The sequence below is a fragment of the Bos taurus genome, chromosome 6 (assembly GCF_002263795.3).
Source record: "Bos taurus isolate L1 Dominette 01449 registration number 42190680 breed Hereford chromosome 6, ARS-UCD2.0, whole genome shotgun sequence".
Lineage (NCBI taxonomy): Eukaryota > Metazoa > Chordata > Mammalia > Artiodactyla > Bovidae > Bos > Bos taurus.
Genome location: NC_037333.1, coordinates 59,212,782 through 59,228,220, shown reverse-complemented (window position 1 = coordinate 59,228,220; position 15,439 = coordinate 59,212,782). Strand labels below are relative to the sequence as shown.

The 15,439-nt window shown below is 39.3% G+C and overlaps 1 protein-coding gene across 4 annotated transcripts in view; it reads right to left on the bottom strand.

Annotated features, from left to right (window-relative positions):
- RHOH (ras homolog family member H) overlaps positions 1 to 15,439 on the bottom strand; it is a 48,104-nt gene that overhangs the window by 22,037 nt on the left and 10,628 nt on the right. Inside the window, exon 1 of one of the 4 annotated variants that reach the window (XM_005207896.5) lies at positions 8,464 to 14,539. The gene's annotated coding sequence lies outside the window, so the exon portion shown is untranslated. 4 annotated transcript variants of the gene reach the window in all.

The following is a 15,439-nucleotide window of genomic DNA, read 5'->3' as shown; positions in this document are numbered from 1 at the left end:
GTCTTGGGAGTTGTAAAAGTAACTCATGACTCTGTAAAAGAAAATATAAATGCATCTTGCAAACATAAACGCATCTTCCTGGATAGAAATAGCATTTGCTAGTATCACCAGATACTGTAGTCACTTTCAAGAAAGTATCACACAGGAGACCCAGATCCTGGGTCAGACTCAGACTAATGAAATGATCCGGAACCAGTCCAGGACCTCCCCTCCCCCACCACAGTCACCTCATCTGTCAGATAAGCAGGTCTCACTGAGTCTGTAAGTTCCTTTCTTACTCAGTCTGGAACTCCTCATTCCTCTTTCAGATACCACTCACGTAAAAACAAAGCAAGCAAACAAACACACACTTTGGAATATTCCAGTGAAGTGTGGATTGTGCAGACTGCCCTGCTCAACATCGAAGAAAAATCTCTCAGGGGGGAACTCAGATTCTAGGGAAAGAGGCTTTTTGTGTAATAGAGATGACTACCACTGTTAGGATTTATGGGAATGTATTTCCTTTTGTTACTGAGTATCAGAAAGGTCAAGGGCATGCTTTAGCCTAAGGCTCACTTCATCTCTATGGTCTTGTGAAAGTGTAAGTGAAGTCTCTCAGTAGTGTCTGACTCTTTGTGACCCTATGGACTGTAGCCTACCAGGCTCTTCCATCCGTGGGATTTTCTAGGCAAGATTACTGGAGTGGGTTGCCATTTCCTTCTCCAGGGTATCTTCTCGATCCAGGGATCAAACCCCGGTCTTCTGGATTGCAGGCAGATGCTTTACTGTCTGAGCCACCAGGGAAGAACATAGTCGTGTGAATGGATCCTAATACAGGAAGTCTGTTAGCTGCGATTCTCTGTTCTTTGGCAATGCATGGAAGGTCACTGCCAGAGTACAATTCTCAGACTTGCTTGTTTTGTACGTTTCCATGGGTCACCACTCTCTTTTTTCTGGTCGATATCTCTTCGTATGAATGCATCTTCTCAGGAGATGACTGTCTAGTCATCTTCTTGTACTGGGCTACCCAAGTCTTGCCTTAATGATACAAGCCTACTTGAAATTACTTACAAGAGACAATAGTAAGTTTCCAAAAGAAACCCCAGGATATCAGCATTAGCCAATGTCTCAAATTCATAATTCCAAAGTGAACTGAAATGCAACAGAAGGTAATCCCCTAAATTCATTCCATCTTCCTCTAACCACCTCTTCACTTGTACATTATGTCTGTATCTTACAACACTCACGTATCTCATGCAGACATCCATCAGAACACTTCTTTGGGGTTTATCATGCCCAAAGTGCTTACCTTGTAAGATTAAATTCACAAACCTCCTCATGAACTCTTCAGTATTCCATTTCCTATGAAGCTGGACTAGCCCAGTGCACATGTGCGTGTATGTGTACAATCAGGAACTAGAAGAGTGAAGTTCATGCTTGCTAATTTTTTTTAACTTTTTGTTGCACCAATCAGCTTGTGGGATTTTAGTTCCCCAACCAGGGACTGAACCCCAGCCCTTGGCAGTGAGAGCACGAGTCCTAATCACTGGTCTGCAAGGGAATTCCCCACACTTGTTATTTTTCTAAAGTCCCAGGAAACTTGACTACCACAGAGTTAACTATCAGTAGGTAATTTCTTTTTTCTTTTTGCATCATGGGGCACAGAAAGAGACAGAGGACTTCCTTTCTGTGCCACATGCAAGATCTGTTATCCCATCTTCTCCTTTTAATGATATTCTCCAGGCTGTATTCCAGTGTCTTTTCAACTAGGAGTCATCACTGCTTCTCGTGCGTAGAACTGACAGTTCTGGGCTCCTCCTTTTTAAGGAGGACAGTAATTCAGAAGCATGTTGTAAGATCTCCCCAGCACAATTCTCCATCTGGGATCATCCAGAGGCCCAGCTCAGTGAGCCACAAGGAGATGGCAAAGGAAGCAGCTTCCCAGTCTATCAGTAGTAGCTGCCATCCTGATGATAAGGATCCCCCGAAAGAAAGTCTGACACGTGGGCTTCCCAATCAGCTCGTATAGCAGGCCCAGTCCGTGCCCTTCAGAGGACAGCCTTACCAGAAGGTACCGCCTCCACAGGGGACATCTGGGTGATGGGAATTCCCCTCCCTGCTGCGCATCCTTCCACCATTGAAACAGCCCTTTCTCCAGAGGTTCAGTGCTTTGTTGGAACGCAAATATCCTTGGAAGGTAAAGCCCTTTTTACAGTTTTCATATTTATAAGAATGTGTTCAAGTCTTATTCTATCGTCAAAGCCACTTTTGGTTGGAGGAGGAGAAATTTTCACAAAAAAGCAAAAACTGTATACAAAGAGAGTTAAGACACTGGACGATATCTTTTATTGGTCATTAATCCCATTCTGTGGGTCATTCCCTTCTATATACAGGCGCTTCCTAAACTGGAATAGCACTGGTGGCCTACCAGTCTCCTGTACTGTCTGCAGACTGATAATCTGAAGTGTCATTGATCTCAATTCTCAATAACACCATTCATGTGCTCATTCCTCCAATATGTACTGCACTCTAACTACGTGCTGGGCATTGTACTAAACGCTGCAAGTATTTAGTATTATCAGTTCAGTCGCTCAGTCGTGTCCGACTCTTTGTGACCCCATGAATCGCAGCACGCCAGGCCTCCCTGTCCATCACCAACTCCCAGAGTTTACTTAAACTCATGTCCATTGAGTCAGTGATGCCATCCAGCCATCTCATCCTCTGTCGTCCCCTTCTCCTCCTGCCCCCAATCCTCCCCAGCATCAGGGTCTTTTCCAATGAGTCAACTCTTCGCATGAGGTGGCCAAAGTATTGGAGTCTCAGTATAATATAATACTGACTACAGTATTAAAGAAACACTTGGTATTTATTCACTGCACTTGCCCCACAGTGATGTGATATACCATTAGCCCTGGGAAGTATCATTATTCTCAATTTACAGATTAAAAAAATTTTTTCCTTTGGTCATGCCACGTAGGATCTTAACTCCCCAACCAGGGATTGAAGCCAGAGCCACAGCAGTGAAGCACCTAGTCCTAACCACTGTACCACCAGAGAATTCCCTCAGTTTACAGATAAACTGATCAATGTCCAGGACATGAAGTCAGAGATCCCCAAATGCGAGCATCCTCAAAATCAGAATTTGTTTAAAATGTTTTCCTGGGCACCTCACGGGGACATTCACATTCAATAGGTCTGGGAAGAACCAGGGAGGCAATTTTCAAAGTACGAGTCATCAGAAGCAGTCAAATTGGAAAAACAGTGTTACACAGCTAAGTACAGCATTCCCATACAGCTTTTCATTTTACCTTCACAATCTGGAAAATATAATTATTATATTAATATCCCCAGTTTACATGTGAAGCAGCTTTGGCTCACACACATAACACACACACACACACAAAATTGTCCCCCCAAAACAAAATCCTAGTCTAGAGGCGAAAGCCCTAATCAGGAGTCAGGATATTTGGGTTCAATTTCATCTCTGTCATTGGCCTTGTAACCAGAAGTAACCACTCACCTCTAGGTGCTTCTTTCATTGAGTATAAGATAGGAGGGTTTCATTCCAGCTTGAAATGTTATGAAATGTAGATACCACTTATATTCCAACTCCTTAAGTAGAAATACCTTTTAAATAAGTATACCTAAGTGACTATTTCTCTTCAGGGGAATGCTAAGAGGGAAACTCAGTAAAACAAAGATATATTGCCCCTGAAGCATCAGGTGGATAAACCAAGCCATCCACAGCTCCATTTATTGAGTGCCATGGTGCCTGAGGCAAGCACCTTCATATCTGACCTCGTTTTATCCTCACGACAGTCCCACAAGGAAAACAGTACTATCCCCATTTTACAAATGTGATGACTGAGAGCCAGAGAAATTAAATAACTTGACCCTGCTTAACTCTAAAACCCTGAGCTTTACACCCTGCCTCCACACCTCCAATTCTCTCATGCAGAGAAGATCAGGAAATGGAAGGCAGAATCAAGCTAGTGAACCGTTTCCAGCTCCTAAATCTGGCCTTTAGGCTTGTCTCTTATAAGTGAATCCCCACGATGTTGGTTATTTATGTTAAAACACAAATAGTGTACAGTGGGTTTTAGCACTGCAAAGAAAACCACGTCCAGCTACTTACTGGCTCTCATCTATTGATGTTTGTCACTTTTAGCTATTATAACCAGCTTTTACCAATTGCTTTCTAGAAGCACAGCACTACAGTGGACATTGTGAGAGATTCCCTGCTCTCCTGGAATTTAGCCCATTGTGAAGACAAGATATAGATGCCCGAGTCAGGTAACTAACATTAAAGACATTACGTGCGTGTGTGCTAGGCTACTTCAGTTGTGTCTGACTCTCTGTGACCTCATGGACTGTAGCCCACCAGGCGCCTCTCTCCATGGGATTCTCTAGGAAAGTGTTGCCATTTCCTTCTCCAGGGGATCTTCCCGATCCAGGGTCAGAACCTGAGTCTCTTACGTCTCCTGCATTGGCAGGTGAGTTCTTCACCACTACACTTAATTACTTAATTGGGGTTTCCCAAGTGGCACAGTGGTAAAGAATTCTCCTGCCAGTGTAGGAGATGTAAGACACAGTTTCGATCCCTAGGTCAGGAAGATCTATTGCATTAGGAAATGGCAACCTGCTCCAGTATTCTTGCCTGGAAAATTCCATGGACAGCGGAACCTAGCAGGGTACAGTCCATGGGGCCGCAAGAATTGGACAGGACTGAGCACACATGTGCACGCATGCACGCACGCGTGTGCACACACACACACACACAATTAATTAAGTACACCAAAGAGTGAAACAGATCATAAACACTATAGGATTTTAAAAGAATTGGAATTATTTTTTAAAAAAGAAAAAGAAGGAAGGACGGGGGAAAAAAAGAAAAAAGGATGGAAATGTGCCTGGGCTGGGGGCACTGTAAACAACTTGCAAAGGGAAGGGATATATATATATATGGTGGTGGTAGTTGGTGGTTTAGTCGCTAAGTCATGTTGGACTCTTGTGATTCCGAGGACTGTAGCCTGCCAGGCTCCCCTGTCCATGGGGTTCTCCAGGCAAGAATACTTGAGTGGGTTGCCATTTCCTTCTCCAGGAGATCTTCTCAACCCAGGAATTGAACCTGGGCCTCCTGCATTGCAGGCAGATGACTTACCAACTGAGCCATGAGGGAAGCCCATATATATATATGAGGCTTGCGACCTCATGGACTGTAGCCCACCAGGCTCCTCTCTCCATGGGATTCTCTAGGCAAGTGTTGCCATTTCCTTCTCATTATGGCTGATTCACGTTGTTGTATGGCAAAAACCAACACGACATTGTAAAGCAATTACCCTCCAATTTTTTAATTTTTTTAATTAAAAAAAAAGAACTTGCAAGAAAGCAGGGCTTAAACTAGGTTTTGAGGAGAAGGATTAAAAAGGTTGGAGATGAAGGAAAAGGTCTTCTGGGCAAGTGGAACTGCCTAAGGATTCCCAGGGGAAGTGACCTAGACTAGAGTCCCAAGGGGAGAGGATCTGGAAGGGTAACAAGAAAGGGATTGGCCTGTGCAAAAGCACAGAGGACTGAGAGCAAATATGTGCTTAAGAACAAAGTGGATCAGCATGCCTGGACCCTAGACCAGAACTGAGGAAATGATAGGAAAAGAGAATGAGAAGGTAGACCTTGCGCCCGTAAGAAACTGAAAGCTACTGAAGGCTTTTGGGTGGGGAAATAAGTTCAAATTACTGCCTAGGGTGATTGGTCCAGCTTTAAAACAAGTAAAATGGTTTTTCCACTCAACATACAAAATATATATATTGGGGGGTCTATATACTAATATACAAAGATGAATAGAACACAGTTCCCATTCTTAGGAAATTGCCAATCCAGTGAGAAAAGATCACCAATTACAAGATAATGTAAGTTGTTCCTTAATTTAATTTATGACATTATCTGTGGCAGGCATTGTTAGTTTTCTACTTAATATCCGAGCCTCTCTTTGTCATTAATAATAGAATCCAGGGCTTCCCTGGTAGCCCAATGGCTAAGACTACACACTCCCAATGCAAGGGGCCTGGGTTCAATCTCTAGTTAGGAAATTAAACTCCATATGCTACAACTAAAGACTCCATATGCCGCAAGGAAGATCAAAGAACCTGCATGTCGGAACTAAGACATGGTGTAGCCAAATATATCAATAATATTTTCCTAAAAATAGAATTCAATTTTGTTGCAAGACAATGTGCAAGACCTTAGGCAATGGACCAGGCTTGGCCTAAGTCACCATTTCTCAACCTTTTTTTCATTATCATTTGCCTCAAAGCATTTTTAGACACTTTTTTCCTAATCATGCCACTCATTAAAATTTAATATCATAAACGTACTCTGTGTATGGCAAGCATACCTGTGCTTTATACATAAAAAGAGTAATATCTTTTTTCTGCCCCTCCTCCTCACCAATAAACAATTCTCCCCCATAGGAGTTATCATCATCATCATCCCATCTACCCTCACCCCACCCCTACCCATACCTCATCCTACTACACTCCCCACTTGCCTCCCTGTTGGGAATGCATAGCCTAAGACAATTATGTAACAATTCTACTTCCTGTTTCCTCACCCTCCTCACAACTGGGCTGGGCATGTAACCCAATCCTAGCAATGACAAGATAGTTGATATCTGTTGAGGAGATCTCTGGGAAAACTATTGTTTTCCTAGAAAATGCAGCAGCCACTGCCAGATCAGCCTCCTTTTTCCCGTCACCCAACTCTACGGCTTAATGGAGGCACAAGATCTCTCATCTTGCAGCTATGATGACACACAGGAAAACTGCAGAGGCACTATCATTGAGCCCTGAACCAGGGGCAGGAACATAGACCTCCAGACTTCTGGCTATGAGGGAGAAATGAATCCATTTTTTTTGTAAGCTATTGTTAGGTATCGTGCAACTTGCAGCTGAAAGCTCTGCTAACTGATATGTTGTGTGTCTCATGAACCATAACTTGTCTAACATAACCATGAATTACTGTTAAACCAAAGCCAGAGAGAAGCACAAACAAAAGCAAACAAAAATGTGATCAGAAATATTATGCAGTCAAACAGGAGATTTTGTTCATGTTTTAAAGGAAAATGCTTTCCTTCACTTATCAACTTTTCAAATAAATGTTAAAGCATTTGAAATAATATTTAGCATTTGAAACTAATAAACTTTAAGATATCTGTTACTGTGCAGAAAAATGGTCATGAAAGGCTACAAGTTAATTTTGCTACTTTATAACAAATGATTTGCCTAGTAGGTCTTTCAAAATATTTGAAAAGTCAATTATTTCTAAATTAAATATTTAAGAAACATAAGGAATATGTGCTTCTTAAAGGATCCCTCTGGGAATCTTTTCCCGTGTTAAAAAACTTTTAGATAAACATCTATATTCATCATTTGAATATCATATATTTTACTTAAATTCTGATACTAGTTAAAGCTAATTCTCTTATTTTAAAAACATAAATCAAACCTATTTAATAACTCCAAAATCTCTCATAAAAGTGATTTTCAAGGTTCAAGATAAAAGAAACTTGAAATCCCTTTAAAGCTAAAGATCATTTAAATCTTAAAAGATAAAATTTAATTATAGGCTTAGGACTATCAAGCACTAGGTTTTCTTCAAGATGTCAAAATAATTCTCACATCAAAATCATTTTACTAGTTTCACTATTAACCTCACCCCATAAATTGACTTTCTTTTAAAAAGATTTTTTCCTTTTTATTATAAAAATAATATATGCAAATCACAGAAAATATAGGAAACATAAAAACCATATATAATTTTATCATACACTAGATGATAACTTTTAACATACTGGTTTATCTACTTCATATTCTGAATTCATGTAAGAATATATAAGCCTTTTTAAATAAAAATATATGATTTTAAACTCTGATTTTTTTCTCACCTATTAAACATTCTTCAAAAAATTACTGTGTTGAAAAGCTTTGCTTTTATAGTAAAACACTTGCTGTTTTCTTAGGATCAATTCTTAGAAGCAGTCACAGGATAGGACATTTTAAGGCTATTCCTTCAGACTGCCCAGTTACTTGCAATTTTTCTTAAAAGAATGGCCTTTCCATAGCCGCCTAAAGTAATTTAAAATAATAAGTTAGAACAGAGCATATTACATGGTGAATAGAAGGATTCACCATGTGAATCCTTTTTCCCTGACTGGAGATATTATTTATAAATTGTACTTTGGCCTTTATTTTATAGGAAAAGGAAAAACTTGATAATAATTTAAAAGTTCATCAAACTCTTAAACAAACTCTGATGAACTCAAAGAGTTCATCAAACTCTTTGAAGGCAAGTGAATTTGCTTTGTTATTTACCCTACATTTTTGTAATTACTTTGTTAAAGATCTAGTATATAAGAATCATTAAGCACTTGCAAAATCGGCAAAAGAAACAAGCAATTATAATCGGTAGGTAAAATAATGAAATACATACCTGTTGAGAAATAAAACCAGTCATGACCAAATATATAAAGGAGCACTAATACTGAAAACTCCAAACAGGGTAAATGTAGGAAAAATTTTAAATATGATCACTTCAGCCCTCTAAAGAAAAGAACAATAAATCCGAGGGAGCTTCAAGATAATATAACTTCATAAGATTGACTGGTCACAGGTCGGAAGAAAAAGTTGAATATGAGCTTAAGCTGAAAAGGCTGGTGACTTTTCTTCTTGAGTGCAGTTGCACAATTTAGTTTCTAAACTGAAAACCACAAGAGTCTAGCCCCTGTTGGAAGACAAAACTTTTGTTTTTCCTTCCATATTTGTGTGTGTTGGGTCTTTCCTGGATGACATATCAAATGGGTAGCCCTTGGGGAAATCCAAAACTATTGGTTTGGGTTTTCAACGTTTGGTCCAAGTTTTACGTAGAACTTCCCTGTCACGATGCCAAAACTGCCTGTGTGTTTTCATGGCTCTAGAATTTAATAGAAACATTGCCATAATCTACATCTTGAAATCTCTTTTCCTGAGATGTAGAGAACAAAAAGGAAGAAAAGATACCTATGGGAGTCAGCAAAGTTGCTTGCCCATCATTAATTCAAGTGATCCATTTAATCATCAGCTATATTTCTCTTATGTTAAGAAGCAACGTTCAAGCGCCTTTCTACAGTTTCTGCACATCTTGGAGGGAAAGCACTAGCATGACGGTGTTTTTAATACGTGAAAACCTAAGTACTCATAAATAAAATATATACATGTATATTTAGATTAAAAGCATATGCTACATTTTTTACAAATATGTGTTAGTATTTTCCTTCTCCAAGGGACCTTCCCAACCCAGGGATGGAACCCATGTCTCCTGAAATGGCAGGTAGATTCTTTACCTCTGAGCCATCAGGGAAGCCCATTATAAAGTCAACATCATTACAGATATTTCTAATATTACCAGATAGTTTGTGCCTAGGAATAGAGTGACAGTATCATTTGTCATATCAACAAATGTAGGAAATTGTGGTACTGTCAACATGTAAGGTTTTTCTGCCTTTCCCCTCCTATTTCCTGTATATATGTCCAACACCCTCTTCTACTTCCTTATTATAGCCAGAGGAAGAGAGAGAGTGAGTGAATGACTATCGATATAAATTACAGCAAGTTATAGTCCAAAGTTATTGGAGCTCAAGGAAAGTCAGGTTTTATCCCCCCATAAAAATATACCAAAGGGATTTCTGAACTCTTTAAGGGTATTTGCAGCAGATGACAATGGTCTTACATTATTTAAATTTGAATCCCAATACATGGCCCTCCTTTGTTAGAAGGATTAATCACAGGCATTCTTATACTTCTTAATCATGGTTGAGATCATTTTCAGCTCAAGATTGGAACAAAGACAGGTAGAATTTTTTGTGGCAACTGAGAAAAAGCTTCATGATAAGATATGTGTATTTATTATTATTTTTTTTTAGTGCTTAAGAAGGAGGCACCTGGAATAGCACTAGGGAAAACAAAGGAAAAGTGGGGATTCTACTTTTCAAAGGAGCCTCTGAAAAGAAAGGAAAAGTATGGAGAAAAAGACAAATGTCAGTCAGTTTCCCACATCAGCAATTAGGTTGCTAGGCAGAATGCTGAAGCAGGGGAAGCAATCTGCAGGAGAAAAGGGGAAGAAGAGTTTGCCAGTGGCCTTTGGAGCACGTGGGATATTTTTGTTTTCTGAGCTCTAACTGAGAATTCTATATGCAATATTATTATTTAAATGCATTAAATGTATTAGGGCCTTCCCAGGTAGCTCAGTAGGTAAAAAAAATCCACCTGCAATGCAGAAGATGCAGGAGACTTGGGTTCAATCCCTGGGTCAGGAAGATTCCCTGGAGGAGGGCATGGAAACCCATTCCAGTATTCTTGCCTAGAGAATCCTTTGGACAGGGGAGCCTGGCAGGCTACAGTCCACTGAGTCACAAAGAGTCACACACAACTGAAGCGACTGACCAGGCACACATGCAAAAGTATTAAATTAAAATACATTTAATAAGGACTTCCCTGGCAGTACAGTGGCTAACATTCTATGCTCCCAATGCAGAGGGCACAGTTTCAATCCCTAGTCAGGGAACTTGTATCCTGCACACTGTGGTCATGGCCAAAAATAATAATAATAAAATACACAGAATACATCAAAAAACACATTGAATACACTGAGTTGACATTGGCAGGAGCTGTAGTCATACGTTTGTAATAATTAAAATGGTTGTAGAAGGTGAAGTACACGACTTACTTAAATATATATTGGTATTTGTTACAGATTTTCCTATTCTACCTCAAAGAAAGACATATAATCCTTACATTATGCCAAACCAAGAGAAGCCTGATTCAATATCACAATTTCACTAATTTCACAATTTGTTAAGCCAATTGTATATACTTTATCTCTGGAGGGTTGAAGATGGTGCAATTCCCCTCCCCATACTGTATCTCCCCCACTCTCAAGTCTCCTGCATCTCATTATCACTTTCAACAGAGTTGACCAGTTTAAACAGATGAATTTGGGGTAAATCTCCATACCCTGCCTAAGTCCCTATCACTGTCCAAGTGGACAGTACATTAACAAAGGCATGAACTTTCAACCAAAAACACCTACTTCCCCAAATTGCAAGTCAGATACCCATTAATGGAAGATGGCCAACTGGGCTTCTGTGGTCTAGAGGCTACACAGGAAAAGTACTATCTCCAAAATCAGGGCCCTAACAGATGTTCAGCTTCAGATAGGAAAACCAACATTTCACACTCCGAAGTGATCACATTACACACAAGCTAATAATGCCTTTTGCCTCTAAAAGTAGCCTGGCTGGGTATCCAGTACTCACTGAGCACCACTCGCTACACTCTGGAGTTGGCTAGATCGGTATTCAAAACCTGCCTGCATTTCTTGTGCCAAGTAGGTACCACACGACAGTCAGTAAGACATTAAAGTAGAATCTTAGAGACTATTTTCCAGAATGGCTACTGATCTTGGCCTCACATAAGAGAATTTAGAATTAAGGACTTAGAACATTGGTCATATATACTCTGACAAGAACCAGCTCTAGCCCCACATGTTTACCCAGCTTAAGGATCCAGTGCTATAAAACTACATGTGTACCTGCCCTCTTGTCCTCTTTTTACTATCAATTTTTCTCTCTAGCAGCTAAGTCCAACATCAGCAATGACCAGGATTTTTGCAACTTCTGCAAGGCCTCCTCTGTTGCATTGACAGTCTCTGAGCAGGATTTCTTAATATGAGGCATCTGGACTACTGATCTTCCATGGATGCACTCTGAATGTTAGTTGCTCAGTCATGTCCGACTCTTTGCAACCCCATGGACTGTAGCCCACCAGGCTCCTCTGTCCGATGGAATTCTCCAGACAAAAATACTAGGGTGGGTTGCCATTCCCTTCTACAGGAGATCTTCCTGACCCAGGGATCAAACCCGGCTCTCCTGCATTGCAGGCAGATTCTTTACCATCTGAGCCACCAGGGATGCACTCTAAAGGATATCCCTAAATCTCCTAAAAGTGTATGACAAATATGCAGTTTCTATACATGGGCTTTTTTCTCAGGGATATGGTCTTTGGTTCTCATCAGATTCTCAGAGGAATTCATGAACATCCTGAGAGACTAGTGCCCCGACGATAGGGAATGTGAAATATTTTTTTTAATTGAAGAATTTTCAGCATAAAGTAGAAAAAAAACAAAATATTAAAGATGATTTGAGAGCTTATTACTGTCACTAAAGTTTTAAAGCCAGGTGAAATCAATAATCTCAGTACCAATGGCTTCTGCTACTGCAATGCATTTACTTCAATATGTTTATTTTGTGATACATACGTTGTTATTATGGCGCATGTCTGATGTTATTACTTTGAGGGCTATAGTTCTCTATATAAAATACTACATTTCATCAAACATCAGGCTTTCTTTACCTCTTAAATGTGATATTATTATACACTACAGCTCAAACATTTTCTAAAGACGGCAATGTGTATTCTCCTCCAGGTTTATGCTTGATGATCACTTCCCAATGATTTGAAATAGAATATTCATGGGTCTTCAATTCTCCATTTGACCATTTTTCTCTGTGCTTCCTTCTTGTAGATCCCCTGCTCATAGCTGCTTTCAGTTGGTCCAAATGCCTGTAGAAGGGAATTTTACGGCATAATCTACATTCCCCTTTAAGGGGTATCACGAGTGTGGCCTTCTGGTTTTAGTTTGTTTCTATAGATTCAACACAATAGTTTGTCCCTTTGGGGCTTTCTCTGTTGTCACTCCTCTTTTTGATCCTAAGCCTCAAGGTATTAGTAGGCTTGCTCCCAAACACACACACACACACACACACACACACACACACACACGCGCGCGCGCACATTCTCTAAGCCAACCCAAACTATCACCTTTAATCCATTAGCATTTCTCAAAGTATGATCTGCAGACCATTTGTTTCAGAATCTTTATGAGGCCAGAGGACTAGTTAAAAATATTCCTGCCAACCTCCAGACCAATTGGATCAGAATCCATGGTGGTAAAAGCTGCTTTTGTTAATACATCCCCCATCCATCCAGCTGAGATTAGAGAACCCATGATTTACAAGAATCATTTTCTTCCTGATTTGAGCCCTATTGTTTTGAGATCTAAATGGAACTACTTTCATACTCATCTGACTTGCCTCTGAGATCAGCATCTCTTTGTCTTTTCCTAAGAAATCTTCTTCCCTCTCTCTTGCCTTTGACAGTAGCTTTTCTCTGGGCTCTTCCTCAATCTCCATAGGCAGCCAGTGGCTTCTTTCTTCCAGAGCTGCCCTAAGGAAACCTCCTTAGCATCCACCACTTCAGACTGCCTGGATCCTAACACCATTTACTCTACCTGGGGTTCACAGCACATATTTGCATGTCAAAAGCAAGCCCCATCTGGCCCACAAAACTCCTCTTAGCCTTGCCCTTAAATATTAAGACTACTTAAAACCGCTTATTTACAGTCTTTCTCCGCATTTTTAAGGCACACACCACTCCTACAATACATGAACTAAAAACAAAATTCTAGTATCTCACCATTCTAACATAAATGCTTTATTTTTTGGTGTTCACATTTCATCCTTATTCATAACAAAACCAGAATGTGACATGAAAACTGTAATCCTGATTTTCTAATTTAACACCATATCAAATATATTTTCATAGCTACTGTTAATGATGACCTTTAAGACTATAAATATTGCACAGGTATTAGTGCTGCCAGATCACTTTTGGTTATTATTTAGGCTATTTTTGGATCATTCTGTCCTAATAACAATACAGTTTCATAATAACAATACATAATGAACAATACAGTTCATGCATGTTACTTTTTTCCTTCTTTGAATTATTTATTTAGAATAAATTCCCAGAGGTAGAATTAATGGATCAAAGTGTATGAGCATTTGGATAGCTCTTGACACATATTGCCAAGTTGCCATGGTTGTATTTTATACATTTCCTAAGCAATATGCTGGTAAATGTTTATTTAATAGATTTTTCTCAAAGGAAAAGAAAAAAGGGTGGAGTTTGATTTATAGCATTTGCCAATTTTGTGGTATAAATACCCCTATCGGGTCCGATTTCAAGTGATGAACATGATATCACTGAATACAGATGTTTCATAGCATCATTATATGATATATTGATATAATATATATATCACATCATTATAATATTTCTATCACACAGATAAATTGGAGATGATAACTTCAAAAGCACAGATGACAGAAAAATATTGTAAATAATCAGGAGTAATAAGATTTTTGAATATTACATTTATTTTTAATATAAATTATTGAACTGGGATTTATAGAATTTAATTTTTAATAGTGACTGTTTAACAACTGGTTTGGAAATTTTCTGGAATAACACAATCAGTTCTTGCAAGCAAGTACAGGCTCCCACATATATCTCACTAGATATTGCCTATATCTCACTAGATATTTTGCAAAAGCACACCTTTTTTTTTTCATGGAAGCCATTGAAAATTCACCTGATTCCATCTGTGCCACAAGCAACAGCCATGCTTTTAAATTAGCAAATTATGATAATGCATAGTGAATAAAACATAATCCAAAAAAAAAAAAGAGAGAGAGAGAAAAGAACAGGAGGTCTATGTGAGTAAATTCATTCTGCCCACTCTCCCCTAATTTGGGTAATACACTCTTCATCCATTCATTTTACTGGTGTTTTTTCCATGGGTCACCTATTAAAAAGCACTCAATCATTTATTTACTTGAACGATGACTGGATAACTATATGTAGTTCTCATGGCACATATTATGAGAACCATATTGATGTTACCTAACCACTGTCTTCATTGGTTTTCTTTTCTACGAAATGGGGAAGAGGTCACTGCTGACTTCAGTTTTACAGGAAACTAATGTAGTGATTAGAAGACTTCAATTTATGCTCAAAGAAGCAATCGAGTATTCCGTAATGCTTTGAAATTTTCTTCCAAAAGTAATTCATTAGTATTGTGTTTTACTGGAAGAGAGACGTGGGAGAGTGATTTGGCACTATCTCATGTGAAAGCCGTACTGGAGAAAGAAATGGCAACCCACTCCAGCGTTCTTGCCTGGAGAATCCCAGGGACGGGGGAGCCTGGTGGGCTGCTGTCTATGGGGTCACACAGAGTCGGACATGACTAAAGTAACTTAGCAGCAGCAGCAGCAGCATGTGAAAGCAAATTCCTGTCTTTGCGCTTTCCGTGACACTGAATAGCCTCTACATGTCTATAACACTTCAGGATTTTTCAAGTAGCACCCTACATTTGCAAGTTAACATGTAAATATGGTTAACAAAAACTCTAAACATACATACTTGACCAAATCATCCCACTTCCAGAAATTCTCCTAAGAAATAAATTCAAAACAAAGGAAAATGCTTTTGTGTGATATTAACAAGGGCTTCCCTGGTGGCTTGGATGGTAA